Source organism: Erpetoichthys calabaricus, chromosome 17 (genome assembly GCF_900747795.2).
Source record: "Erpetoichthys calabaricus chromosome 17, fErpCal1.3, whole genome shotgun sequence".
NCBI lineage: Eukaryota > Metazoa > Chordata > Cladistia > Polypteriformes > Polypteridae > Erpetoichthys > Erpetoichthys calabaricus.
In genome coordinates, this window is record NC_041410.2 from 75,605,053 (window position 1) to 75,619,079 (window position 14,027).

The 14,027-nt window shown below is 36.4% G+C and overlaps 1 protein-coding gene across 2 annotated transcripts in view; it reads right to left on the minus strand.

The window, feature by feature from the left end:
- LOC114667836 (zinc finger protein 850-like) overlaps positions 1-14,027 on the minus strand; it is a 111,794-nt gene that overhangs the window by 65,073 nt on the left and 32,694 nt on the right. The window lies entirely within an intron of this gene.

Here is a 14,027-nt window from a genome sequence, read left to right on the forward strand (position 1 = left end):
GGAGTCCACCTGTGGTAAATTCAGTTAGTTGGACATGATTTGGAAAGGCACACACCTGTCTATATAAGGTCCCACAGTTGACAATTCATGTCAGAGCACAAACCAAGCATGAAGTCAAAGGAATTGTCTGTAGACCTCCGAGACAGGATTGTCTCAAGGCACAAATCTGGGGAAGGTTACAGAAAAATGTCTGCTGCTTTGAAGGTCCCAATGAGCACAGTGGCCTCCATCATCCGGAAGTGGAAGAAGTTTGAAACCACCAAGACTCTTCCTAGAGCTGGCCGGCCATCTAAACTGAGCGATTGGGGGAGAAGGGCCTTAGTCAGGGAGGTGACCAAGAACCCGATGGTCACTCTGTCAGAGCTCCAGAGGTCCACTGTGGAGAGAGGAGAACCTTCCAGAAAGACAACCATCTCTGCAGCAATCCACCAATCAGGCCTGTATGGTAGAGTGGCCAGACGGAAGCCACTCCTTACTAAAAGGCACATGGCAGCCCGCCTGGAGTTTCCCAAAAGGCACCTGAAGGACTCTCAGACCATGAGAAAGAAAATTCTCTGGTCTGATGAGACAAAGATTGAACTCTTTGGTGTGAATGCTAGGCGTCACGTTTGGAGGAAACCAGGCACCACTCATCACCAGGCCAATACCATCCCTACAGTGAAGCATGGTGGTGGCAGCATCATACTGTGGGGATGTCTTTCAGCGGCAGGAACTGGGAGACTAGTCAGGATAAAGGGAAAGATGACTGCAGCAATGTACAGAGATATCCTAGATAAAAACCTGCTCCAGAGCTCTCTTGACCTCAGACTGGGGCGATGGTTCATCTTTCAGCAGGACAACAACCCTAAGCACACAGCCAAGACATCAAAGGAGTGGCTTCAGGACAACTCTGTAAATGTCCTTGAGTGGCCCAGCCAGAGCCCAGACTTGAATCCGATTGAACATCTCTGGAGAGATCTTAAAATGGCTGTGCACCGACGCTTCCCATCCAACCTGATGGAGCTTGAGAGGTGCTGCAAAGAGGAATGGGCGAAACTGGCCAAGGACAGGTGTGCCAAGCTTGTGGCATCATATTCAAAAAGACTTGAGGCTGTAATTGCTGCCAAAGGTGTATCGACAAAGTATTGAGCAAAGGCTGTGAATACTTATGTACATGTGATTTCTCAGCTTTTTTATTTTTAATAAATTTGCAAAAACCTCAAGTAAACTTTTTTCACGTTGTCATTATGGGGTGTTGTGTGTAGAATTCGGAGGAAAAAAATTAATTTAACCCATTTTGGAATAAGGCTGTAACATAACAAAATGTGGAAAAAGTGATGTGCTGTGAATACTTTTCGGATGCACTGTACCTGTTGTTACAATTGTTACCCATGTTCTTTACAATCGACTTTGACATACTGCTAATGTACATAAAACTTTAAATAATCTTGCTCCTCTCTATATTTTGGAAATGCCTGTCTCCCATGTTCCAAGTCATATCCGTAGATCTTCTGATAGTAGTCTGCTTATTATTCCAAAAGTGAGCCAGCCTTTCCCATTCTATAACAAAAATATTAAATGCTTTACCCAGAGATACACTATATTATAGTTCTACTAATAGACGACACATTCTTGAAATTATCATATTCTTTATTGATTTACAATCTTTATTAATGTCTACTTTTTTCATGCTTTATTTTGTTTTTTTCATCACCATCTGAATAAGGCCTTGTGCAGCCCCCTATGATGTTTGAATGAAGGCAGGTGCCTCAGCTGTCCATGAGAATGACCCAGTGCATCAAATTCTCTAGGACAAGGCCTAAAGAAACAATATGGAATGACTTAAGTATATTTGTGCTACACGATTGGCTGGTCTTTAGACCTTGGAACCCCGGCAGATTTAAAAAAAAACTTGTATGGAGTTTTTATTTTTTCTGTCCTCCACAGCCATATGAACTTAACATTGGACTTACCTTTAATGACTTAAAAATTATGCTGTTTAAGAACTCTACCTTTCTACCAATTACATATCTATTGTATATTTGTATATATTTGTATACACAGTACACCCCCAAAATTCACAGGGGTTATGTTCCTAGAGCACCTGCGAATTGTGAAAAACCGTGACTTTTGGATGTGGTTAAAAAATGCCTTTTTTTAAATGCCTATTTTTATAGTTTCAACCCTAAATACAGCATGCTCCCAAAGCACTTTAATTTCGTTGCAAACTCAGCTTAATACATTACCTAAAAACAGAATGTAAAGGTAAACCCGTATACTGTACAGTACTGTACTGTTATGTCTCCCGCGGTCCTAGAATGTAAAATACTGATGTTACCGCTATACGTACTGTAATTCATGTAAGTGCGTTTTCTTTGGTATGCGCTGTAGTTTTTGCTTTGTTATAAGTAGATAAATAATAATTTCATTTAATTAAAACACAGTAAAATGTACAGGTACTCGCCAATGATGAATGATATTGATGATGATGAAGAGCTGTGCAGTACAATGCACAGGATTTAAAACTCCTCGGGTGGTGCCTCTTCTTTGGTCACTTCAGGAGGAGTTGTATCTTTGTATGGGTCTTCTTCTGGTGGGGTTTCATGCTGGCTTTTCTTTATAGGTCTCAGGAACATTGTGATACGAAGCTGCTACAATGTCTCCTGTAGCGAACTGCTGGTACAATTTCCGTGCTTTTTAACGGATGATGTTACCGTCCAAGGGAATGTTCTTCCTGCAGTCAGTGATCCACAGTGCCAAGGCAGATTCCATCCTGACGATATTTTTATTCCTTACGGTCGTTACCTTTTTGGCACTATCACAGAAACTTACAGATACGGTACTCCAGATCGCCACTTCGTTCTTCTTTATGTAGCATACGCTTTCATTAATGCCATAGTGGCGCGCTACTGCAGCATAACTTTTTAGTTCCCGGAGCAAATCCAGTAGTTCAGTGTTTTAAACTTCTTCTGGCGCTTAGGCTCAGTTCTGGAAGCCTTAGAAAGTGCTGGACGATTCAACGACATGGTGTACGTTTAAGAATAACAAAACAATAACAAAATGGAAAACACGAGGACACTCAACTGGAGACGCGTCACAAAGCAGCAGTCAATCATCAGCAAGGAGAAATGAATAACGCTCTCGGATTGGCTACTTCCACCATCCCAAACCGCGGTGGTAAACCCACTCACCTGGGGCCTCATGTATAAACGGTGCGTACGCACAGAAACATTGCGTACGAACCTTTCCACGCTCAAATCGCGATGTATAAAACCTAAACTTGGCGTAAAGCCACGCACATTTCCACGGTAACTCATTCCTTGGCGTACGCAATTTATCCGCCCGGTTTTGCAGACTGGCGGCACCCAGTGTCAAAGCAGTGCTACTGTTCCTGTGTGTTCACCCTTTCTTTCTTAGCTCCACATTCCTGACGTGGCTTTATAAATACACTGAAATTAACTGCATATTGTTTATTAGTGTAATGCATCTGATTGTAATTAACCTGTAGCAATATACTGGTCCAGGGAATAGCCATAGTATTCCAAATACCGTAACTGCTTTAGTGTTGTTACTCTCACTGCACTTCTTCTTCTTCTTTCAGCCGATCCCGTTAGGTGTTGCCACAGCAGATCATCTTTTTCCACATTACTCTCACTGCACCACTCGGAGTATTTATATCACTGTATCTGAGTGGGAAATCACAGCAGCAGCTGATTGGAAAGAGAATTATCGGTATACAGAATGAAGCAGACGCTCCCTGAGCCACAGCAAACGCTTTAGTCCCTGTACGGACTTCGCGGTTTAGAAACAGTTTCATCCCAAGAACTCTAAACACACTAAATCAGTCCATCAAGTGCTCCTTGTAGAACTGTCTGTACTTATAAGTACAATTACCCACTGTAAACTTGCACTACAGTTATAATATTGCACAACCTGCGCCACTTTATAAAGCGCGTATTTACATGTGATGACGGTATTCATTTCTAAGACGAAATGCAGCAAAACATGTTGATTATATTATACAGATAAAACTTTAACTTCATTTAAATAATCTGTATTGTTAATAATTAAACATGTGAGGACACGGTGCCGCAGCGCTAGCTAGTTCAGTAATTGTTCCTGCCTTGCGCTGTATTCTTGCTGGTGCTGACGCGACACTGGAAAGATAGACGGATATAATAATTAAACATGTACTACTAAGATATTTCAATGTTCCTTAAAAGTTTTGAAGAATCGAAGTTCTAAGCTTACAGATGGCTTCACGTCTATTACATAGCTTATTGTGTGGAGATTGAGTTTTTGGAGAAAGAAAAGTAAGGACAGGATTTGGAGGTTAGTACGTTTGAAAGAGACAGTACTGCTGTGATAAATTATTTCATTGAAGGTCACACATGGTGCAGCAAGCCTCTTGCGTGAGACATGAACAATCACTGCGCCACCGTGTGCCCATGTTTAATAACATGCTTTCATTCCTATCATCATGAAAAAGATATCACGTATACATCTCAGTATTTTAATTATTCAGAGAGCTGTAATATCACGAATGTAATGGATTATGTGTCCTGTCGGAGAAAGAGAAAGCCCGTTTAAAAAGCAGGTAGTGATTCATACACATAGAGCACATAGAAGATCAAATACAGAACAAAGCATTTAACATGCCACTTTAGTTACAATGGGATTTGAGAAACTAGTAAATTAAACGATTTTAAGATGAAGTTTATGATGTTCTACTTTAATGGCAAAATAAACTACGAGATTAAAGTGGAAATTTCGTGCTTTTTTCCCCCACTGTGTGCCTTTTTTTTTTGTCTGTACCCTAATAAGCTTTCATATGACACTCAGACGGTGGGCTACAACTCGCTTTTTCACGGCGACTTTGATATGTGGTTTCTTTTTTATTTCGGGCACTGTGCGACTTTGTGAATTTGATCTTTCAAGTTTTTCCGACACTCTGTCACTCGATCAGCTTCCTTTTGTTGATTATACCACTGTTTAAATCAACAAATAGTACGTTTTTCCTTTCCCTCCACTTGGTATTCGCTGAAATTCTTATATTTTCTCCCGTGCTTTTCCCATTGTCTTTTCACAGAAGGCTATTTATATTGATTTGCATATTCAAAGAGGCGTAATTCTGGGAGGAGTTGGGGTGGGACAGAAGGCGCGTGCACGTGCGTTACTTTTCACGCAAATCGGGATTTATGTAGTAGAAGAACGTGAAAGTATGCGTGCGCACAGATTCCTGCATCTGGATTTTTCTGTGCGTACGCACAATCCCGCTTTTGTGCTTACGCCATGTTATAGTGTGAGTTCTACGCACGGCGTTATACATGAGGCCCCTGGAGACGTGTCACAAATCAGCAGTCAATCATCAGCAAGGAGAAATTAATAATGCTCTCGGATTAGCTACTTTCACCATCCCAAACCACGGTGGTAAACCCACTCACCTGGAGACGCGTCACAAAGCAGCAGTCAATCATCAGCAAGGAGAAATTAATAATGCTCTCGGATTGGCTACTTTCACCATCCCAAACCACGGTAGTAAACCCACTCACCTGGAGACGCATCACAAAGCAGCAGTCAATCATCACCAAGGAGAAATGAATAACGCTCTCGGATTGGCTACTTTCACCATCCCAAACCGCGTTTCCCTCAGCGGTTGCTTCCTGTTCTCCCTACAGCACAGTACAGTATTGCCACAGAAAAAGCCTTAAAAAAATTGTGGAGGATATTTGCGCTTTCCACGAACAATTAATAGTTAGGTTCTAAGAAAAAATCCATGAACAACCGAGTCCGCGAACCTTGAACTGCGACTTCGCGGGGGTCTACTGTATATTGTATGTCAAACAAATGTAAGCACTTGAGTTCACTCTCCCTCTCTATCACTATCTGCACTACATATTTCTCATGAGTAGATAAACACTAGACCACCACAAATAAAGAGTTTGTTGGACATTCAATTCAGGTTAGGTAGATGACTTGGGCATTTTTATGGCGTCAACCACCACACAAGCTGGCTAGAACAGCTTCCACTCTATTAGAAGTCCTTACCAGGCCATTTTGGAGTATGTCTGTGGGAACTGTGGCCATTTAGTCAAAACAGCATTTGTGAGGTCAGATACTGATGTTGAAGACCTGGTTTACAATCAGCATTCCAATTCAACCTAAAGATGTTCAAAAGGACTGAGGACAAGACTCTGTGTAGGCCACTCAAGTTCCTCCATGTGAAGTTATTCTGACCTAAAATGAGAACTGATATTTCAGGATATATTCTCAAAACACCTTAAGTTTGAAGATTAGCACCATATAGATATGTATGGTAAATACATGTCTGTTATATGGAGTCCAAAACCTGGTACAATTTGTTATAATCATAAAATCAAGTATTAGCAAAGGAAACTGGTTTGTTTTTCAAAATTAACAAATTTTGTGAATAGCTGTGCCTCAAACTATGAGATCAAATATTTTTTTCAACTACTATTGCTTTATATCTCCTCTGCTTTTATTTGAGTTCTTGTTGTATGTATTGAGTTTCACACCTTGAATGCTTTGCTGTCATCTGTGTCTGCCAGTCAATAAACACTGCTCTCTGTTTCTCAGTTTCAATTTTTATAAGGAAAGACAAAGGTTTTGATTTATTACTGAACTAATTACAGATCATAATACATGCACATACTGTATATATATATATATATATATATATATATATATATATATATATATATATATATATATATATATATATATTAGAAATATTTAATAATTTACACCATCTGTAATGGTTCCAGTTTATGTACTTGTATATGCACAATTCTGTTACAGTCTGCACAACGATTATTTTCCAACATTTACAAGCAATGTAAGTACTGCATTTGCAGCCAGGCAACTCATACTTTCCACCCCGGACTCTTATTGTTTCCTGAATCCTCCTCTCTTCTAGGGTATAGACACATACTTTAAATGGCCAGCACCACAGAAAAAAATGTGCAAGGACAAACACTTGAAATTCTGAAGAGGTTAGTGATATTTCAGTGGAAATGAGGCTGTGCTAACTACCTGTGGAAACGTCACTGTTCATTGGGATTGAAAGTGAAGTAACAGCTCATTATTACAATTTGGGATTATAAAAATCATACAGATTTTTATTTCATTAACTGATACTTTATTATACTATGACTAACTTCTGCCACAAAGTAATATGGTTGTATATTTGACTTTTAGTAATAATCTTAACAGATTCAAAGTTTACCCAAACAACATATTTAGATGTTAATGCAAAATTAATGTGCTATATGTTAAATATCCAATTTTTCCAATTAAGAAGCTCAATACACTTACTAAACAAAAAAAGTATAAACACAAAATTAAAATAAAATGACCAGTAATGCAGCTAACCTCAAAGGCTGCTGCTTTAATTCAGAGCAGATATAATGGCTTCTCACTTCTGGTGTGAATTTGTAGTTAGTCTAGATATATGCAAGACCACTGACAAAGTAGTGTATTTTTAGGAAACAAGTAGGTTAAACTGTATTTTGCAATACGGTAATTCACAGCAGCAGTCTCTTCCTTCAACCTGCATCTTGTCCACTCATGCACTATGCAATGGAACATCAAACATCCCTAAGAGCTTTGCCAAGCAGAGACCTTTTTTGCTAGGGGAGCAGGAAGGCATGTTGCAGACGCAACACACACATGGATAGCATCCTCATATGCAGTAACATGTTTTAACCTTGGAGCTAACACTACTTGTTATGATCCTCTTTCCATTTTTTTTCCTGATCATCACTTCCTATGCAACATGGGTGTAGTCATGCTTATAAAGTGCGCCAAAGATTTTGCAGATTTTAGTTAATATTTAGAAGTAGTAATGGACATATCAAATAAAAGTGCTGAAAATCTCGACACTGTATACTGATTTCTTTAAAATACTGAATCAAAATGAAAATTTAATATACTGTAAAGCCCTATACCAGTTCACCCACGCATGCCCAAAAGCAGCCTGTAAGGGCAAATGCATGTCACACCACTAGGAAGCAAAATATAAATACACCAGAGCCTCATCAGATTATGTAGCCTGGTATAATAGTGCTATCTGTAATAATGTCAAAGGAGAATTGACATTGTGCCCACTGTCAACAGATATCCAAATATAACAGACAACATAATTTTTTTTTCTTTGATCAAAAGAGTGTGTGCATGGAGGTTTCATACAAACTTTTTAATAGGCAATGAGCATTTGGAGTGCTGTATGCATTTCTAGCCATTATGCTTTTGCCAAGCAGGGGGGAATAAAAGGTTACTAAGAGCTATTCAGCCTCAGACCCCTTTAAGTAAGTGAAGAAAGTGATCCCAAGAAATTTTAAATAACAAAAACAAGCTCCAAGTTTAATATAATTAGTATGCAAACTGTGCTTCAGAGTCAAGTATAAAGTCGTAGTCTTAAGGTTCACAGCCTTTTAGCTTTTAAGAAGCTACTTGGACTGCAAGAAAGAACATACTAAAAAATGTATAATTTTAGGCAAGCTCAGGCAAGTACGGATGAGTTCAACAAGTTTTAAAGAAAATAATTTATGTTGGCTACCTTCTGAACAAAACTTAGTTCATTATAAGGCCAATGGAGCCACAATGCAATGTGGCAATGGATTAGTAAGAAGTCAGAAAGTAACCTTGAGTTCAGTGCCAGTGCACAATTAGAAGTGTCAGATAACTGAACAGTTATTTTGACCCTTACCACAAAAGATCGACCAGCATATAACAAAAATCAAAGGAAATTCCTGAACAGATCATAAAAAAAGTTTGACATTCATCTGTCTGGAAAAGACAACAAACCCCAGAAAGAACATATTCTTCAAATGGAAGACACTTGGGACGATAGCTTATCTTCCCAGGAGTGGTCAGACTGCCACAATTACTCCAACTAATTACATCTAATTTTTTTTAATGCGGTCAAGCACCATCTGATCATGATGCTTATTAATGCATTATATATATATATATATATACATACAGTATACACACATACATACACATACACACCTGTATAAACGAATGTGCTTTAGCTACAGATTATTGCCTGTGTCCCAAAAGCCACTCTCACTTGACTTTCTGTGCTTATCCACTCAATGCTGATTTCAGTCCTGTGGTTAGCGATAGCTTTCCTAATCTGTTACCATGTCCACCCAAAAATAAATAAATAATAGGAAAATGTTTGAAAAGAAATAAAAGAAAATTAGACAGTGGTTGTGTTCTGACATATTGCGACCCTGCTTGGTATATGAAATATTGCTACAAGTACACCCGTATAAACAAGACACTGGTACAAATTTGTCACTGGGTGAAATTTTTGTATATCATTTTTACTGTGGTTTAGCACATCAGGAAACTGCCTTTATTATTTGTCATCAAAGTGACACACATGTTGTAATGGTGTGGTTGGAAGTGGGGTTCCATTACCATCCAACACAAGGCAGCATGTGACGGTTTATAGTAATCATGGAGAAGGAAAACAGAAGGTGATCAATGAACAGCTGGCATCAGTGAAACATGTGCCACAATGACAGAATGCCTAGTTTCTGCAGAACCTGGATGACATCTCATAAATTAAAGAACCATGAATTATGCTCTGTAAAAGAAAATTGTTAAGGAGAATATATGGTCATTTGTCCAAGAACTGAAGCATACCTGGGCTGTAAGATGACCCAAAACACAAAAACAAGTCCACATCGGAATAGCTGAAAAGAAGCAATGTAAGAGGAAACCCTACGCAGACAATGGAAGAATATGCAGACTAGTGCTACTCAATTTGACACCAAGCCAAGCACTGTAAAAAGAGATTTTTGCAAAATTAACATATACCGGTACTACATAAGGCAAAAGATACAAAGTAATACAGTATTGCTGGGTAAACAAAAATCGATTTTATTAGAATATACAACAAAGTAATAAACAATCTCTTAAATGGCTGCTGTATTATAGAATTTTTGCACTGCAAAATAGTGTCTGGATGACTTAAAGCCATTAACAATGGTACTGCCCTTTTAGCCTAAACTACGGTGCCATTTTATGTTACAACATAAGTTTAATACATAAATGTATTTGGTAAAGCATTTTAAACAATTTGCTATAAAAATTAAAATATCAAATACCATTTTAAGCCTTTGCTTAAAAAGCCTAAGCTTTTCTTAAAAAACTGAAAAAAGAAAAAACTAACTGCAATTGATTTAAAAAAAATAATAACTGGAAGAACATCCATCTTTTCAAGGAGACTTTGAAGCTTAAGTCCAAAACTAGTATATTTGCTGATTTGTATCAGCTTTTCCAGCATTTGCAAATTAAATTAGCAGGCATACAGAACAATTATGCACACCGTGTTTTTTCCATTTCAGACCTGCTATTTCTTGCTACCATCCTGACTCATGTCCACTTACTTTGCTGTGAGTATAAGTGTACAAAAGTAAAAGAACGGGAGAAAAAAAAAAAAATACCAAACCTCTACTCAATTTTGAGATATTGGTTATCTGTTTTTTTAATGTTTAGTACCTGTAGTGGAAAACACTCTGTGCTAAGTTGCTTAAACTCATTTTTTAAAATTACCACTGTATTTAGAAATTTCCAAAACTGATTTGATATTAGTTTTTTTAGACTTGTGGATCAAGTGTTTTGAAATTAATCCTATAGTTCCAGCTTAAAGAAAAACATTTTGTGATTGGATGTGCTAATATCCACCCGTTTAATTTTGAAACTAACACTTTGTTTTCAGTACAGTGTACAGTAAATGCTTAGAATACAACTGCCTTAATTGTCAACATTTATACAGCCAATGTAAAACTTTTAAAAAATAATATTTGATCTTAGAACAGCAGAGGTTTGGTAAGAGGGCGGCCTACAGGGAAAAATGTTGGTCTAAGGAATTAATAACATTGTAGAAAACTGATGCAGAGTGAAAAAAATAAAGAATGTACATTACAATTAAGAAATATACAACATTTGAATTTTTCTGCACAGATAAAAAGATGTGAAAACCTCAGTGACAACAACTCATACCAAAAATTTGACAAAATATTTTTTTGACTAGGTAGTTCTGGCACACTTCCATGAAGGTATCTAATAAGTATAGATTGTGTATCTGAACACAAATACATGGAATGGAGTATTACCACTAACTATGAATAATTTAAAAATAAAAAATGTCAATACAAGGCAACTGTACCACGATTGACTTTTGTTTTTGTGCTATGGCAATATAAAAAGGTCAACCATCCTTTATCTTCTAACACTCCTTTCACCCAGGTTCACAAGGTATTTGGGGTCTAATCCCAGCAGGGCAAAAAAACCTTATTCAGCCCCGCCAAGCCAATTATGTCTCTGTTAAGTTACAAAATAAATATTAGACAATGGGAGAACAGGCTATTGCCAGTAGCAAGAGTATAGCTTGGCTCCGCACAAAAGCGGAATAAACCAATTAATTAAGTTTGGCACTCCATAAACTAAATCACGACAGAATTTAATACCTATATTTAAATCTACATGGTTTTCTCCTTTCCTATTATTATTACTGTTTAAATTAAAAAATAAAAACATGAAAAAAGGAGTACATGAAAATTGTGACTGCATTCTCTGCATTATTGTACAAGTGCTGAATTTTATAATCCTCAGTGGAGTATTTAATGGACTCTAAACATATACATTTACATATACATTTTATCTTCTTCAGAATGCTAGCTTTTTTATGCAGAAATGGTTTAAAAACAAGCAAGTCCTTCTTCTTTGTTAACTTGCTTTGCCAGTAAATTGTAACAAATTACACAATATTGATTAATAAAACACCCAAAATAAACAACATACAAAAATATCACAAAAACCAAACACAAAACATCAAATTTTTCTTAATGCACATACAAGTTGTATTTATATATTAGCTATAGGTAATTAACATTTTAATAAAGAATGCAGAAAATAAGAAAAATCTAACAGTTTTATATACTATTAAAGAAAAAGTGCGATAAATAAAAAATACATTTCATATTGAAAGAAAACAAATTCAACATGAACCCCTAATACCACCAAAACAGAAAAGCAATGATATACATAAGCTTTCATATGATTAAAAAACATAAGTTCATTTATTTTGTAGGAAACAAACTGTGCAAAAAGATCAAGAAAATTAAGTATTTTTCAAACATTTTCTTTTAAAAAGATTGCATTGCAGTAAACAGCTAATAAATTCACTTTCTAAAATACACACACATTTTGTATTACGTTACACTAGTAAAATATGATTATAAATAAGCAGTAATAACTTTAGGGTTTCAATCCCTGAACCTTTCACTTAGTCTAGAACATTTTTAAAAACCATTTAAGCTTTGTAAGAAGACTTTTGCCAATAGGTTAAAAAGCAAAAAATATAAAGAACAAGAACCCTGAAATTCATAACCCTAACTGTGGGCATCAAGTGCTAACTCATAAAACCATATGAACTTTTTGGGGAAGAAGAGAGAGCCATTTTAAAAACTGACAGCAAAATTCTGAAACCATCACGTAAGTATAAAACATTCCTTGGTTCACACCAACGCACAGCTTAAGAGACTCTTGTACAACTATAATGCCACTTATAGCATCTGGAAATGTTTAAATTGATTTACACTGGGCCAATCAATCATTTGTTATTAAAAAATGTTCCATCACTGGAAAGAAAATGTACCCTAAGAGTGATAATTTTTTTTTTTTTTTTTTTTTTTTTAAAGAGCCACATGTGCTCTTTCAGTTTGTGGTAACCAGCCGAGAGCAGCCATATCTCCCACACATTGTGCTGGTATGTTTTAAAAAAAGAAAGACTGCACTTTGCATTTCTGGTTCTGTACAACAATCTAGATTATTTATAATAAATACTGAATGTGTTTAATTTTTCTTTAATCCTTTCAGGATAAACATTTGCCTTGATAAAAAAAAAGTCGGCTATTCAAAATGTTGAAATATTTACTCAGTCCATATTATTTCAAGTATAGTTGTAAAGTAATCAACTCCAAAAAAAAGTTTAAACCTCCACACTTCTGTCTGAAAAATTTGTTTCATATTCGACAATTATTTGAAAATGTGAGTTAGAATACATATACATAACCATATATTGCAGAAAAATGTTTGAATTACTGTAGTACATACAGTAAACATAAAAAACTGCTTAAGAAATTTCATTTAGATTTCATGCAAGGATACACACACTAACATACCACATAAAAATAAATGAATGCTGCAACTGCACTTGGATAAAAGTGATAAAAGAAATGTAAGAAATGCTGCAAAAAGCTGTAGCCATACTGTATAGTCCCATCCTTATATTAGACTGAAAAGGGTTAAATTTGGGAGTACAAGATCTCTGGAAACACATACCAGAAAGTATCTCTTGGCTTCTGCTTCAAAAGATTTATTATATTTTAAATTTGGAACCCTACCCTTAAAAGAGCACAGTGACCTTTTAAAAGACATTCTCAGAATTCTAGCAGCTAACTGATGGAGAAAGCTATCTCAATCTGTCTAAATGTGCTTGCACAATATAAGTTCACCTAGGTTGTTTAATGGCTAAAAGTGTTTCATTTGTTTCTAAAATTGTGTTAACCTCCCTTGAAATTGCACAAATCCCCACTATTCAGAAGAATGCAGTTGTCAGCACAGGTGATCAATGAAAAAGTCCCAGCATCTACTCATGTGATTTCAGAAGTTGTTAAATGTCAACAACTGTCTCCAACAACAGGACTGACAAGATAGCCATTTATAATTACTTGACATAGGAACTTAAAGCTAGTTTTCAATTTAAACAACTAATTACACTGACGCCAAGACTGAAATTAAAATATTTATATTATAAATACACTCACACATGCACAGAGCAGAATGTCATTTTACACAAAAGATATGTTTCTAGGCATTGGGTACTGTAAAATGTCCCAAAACACTTCATAATACCCCTAAATTATAGTACAGCAATCTTGCCTTTTGTTTACATTAATATTTAGAGTATTATAATATATACATTAATAGCTTTAAAGAAAAAAATG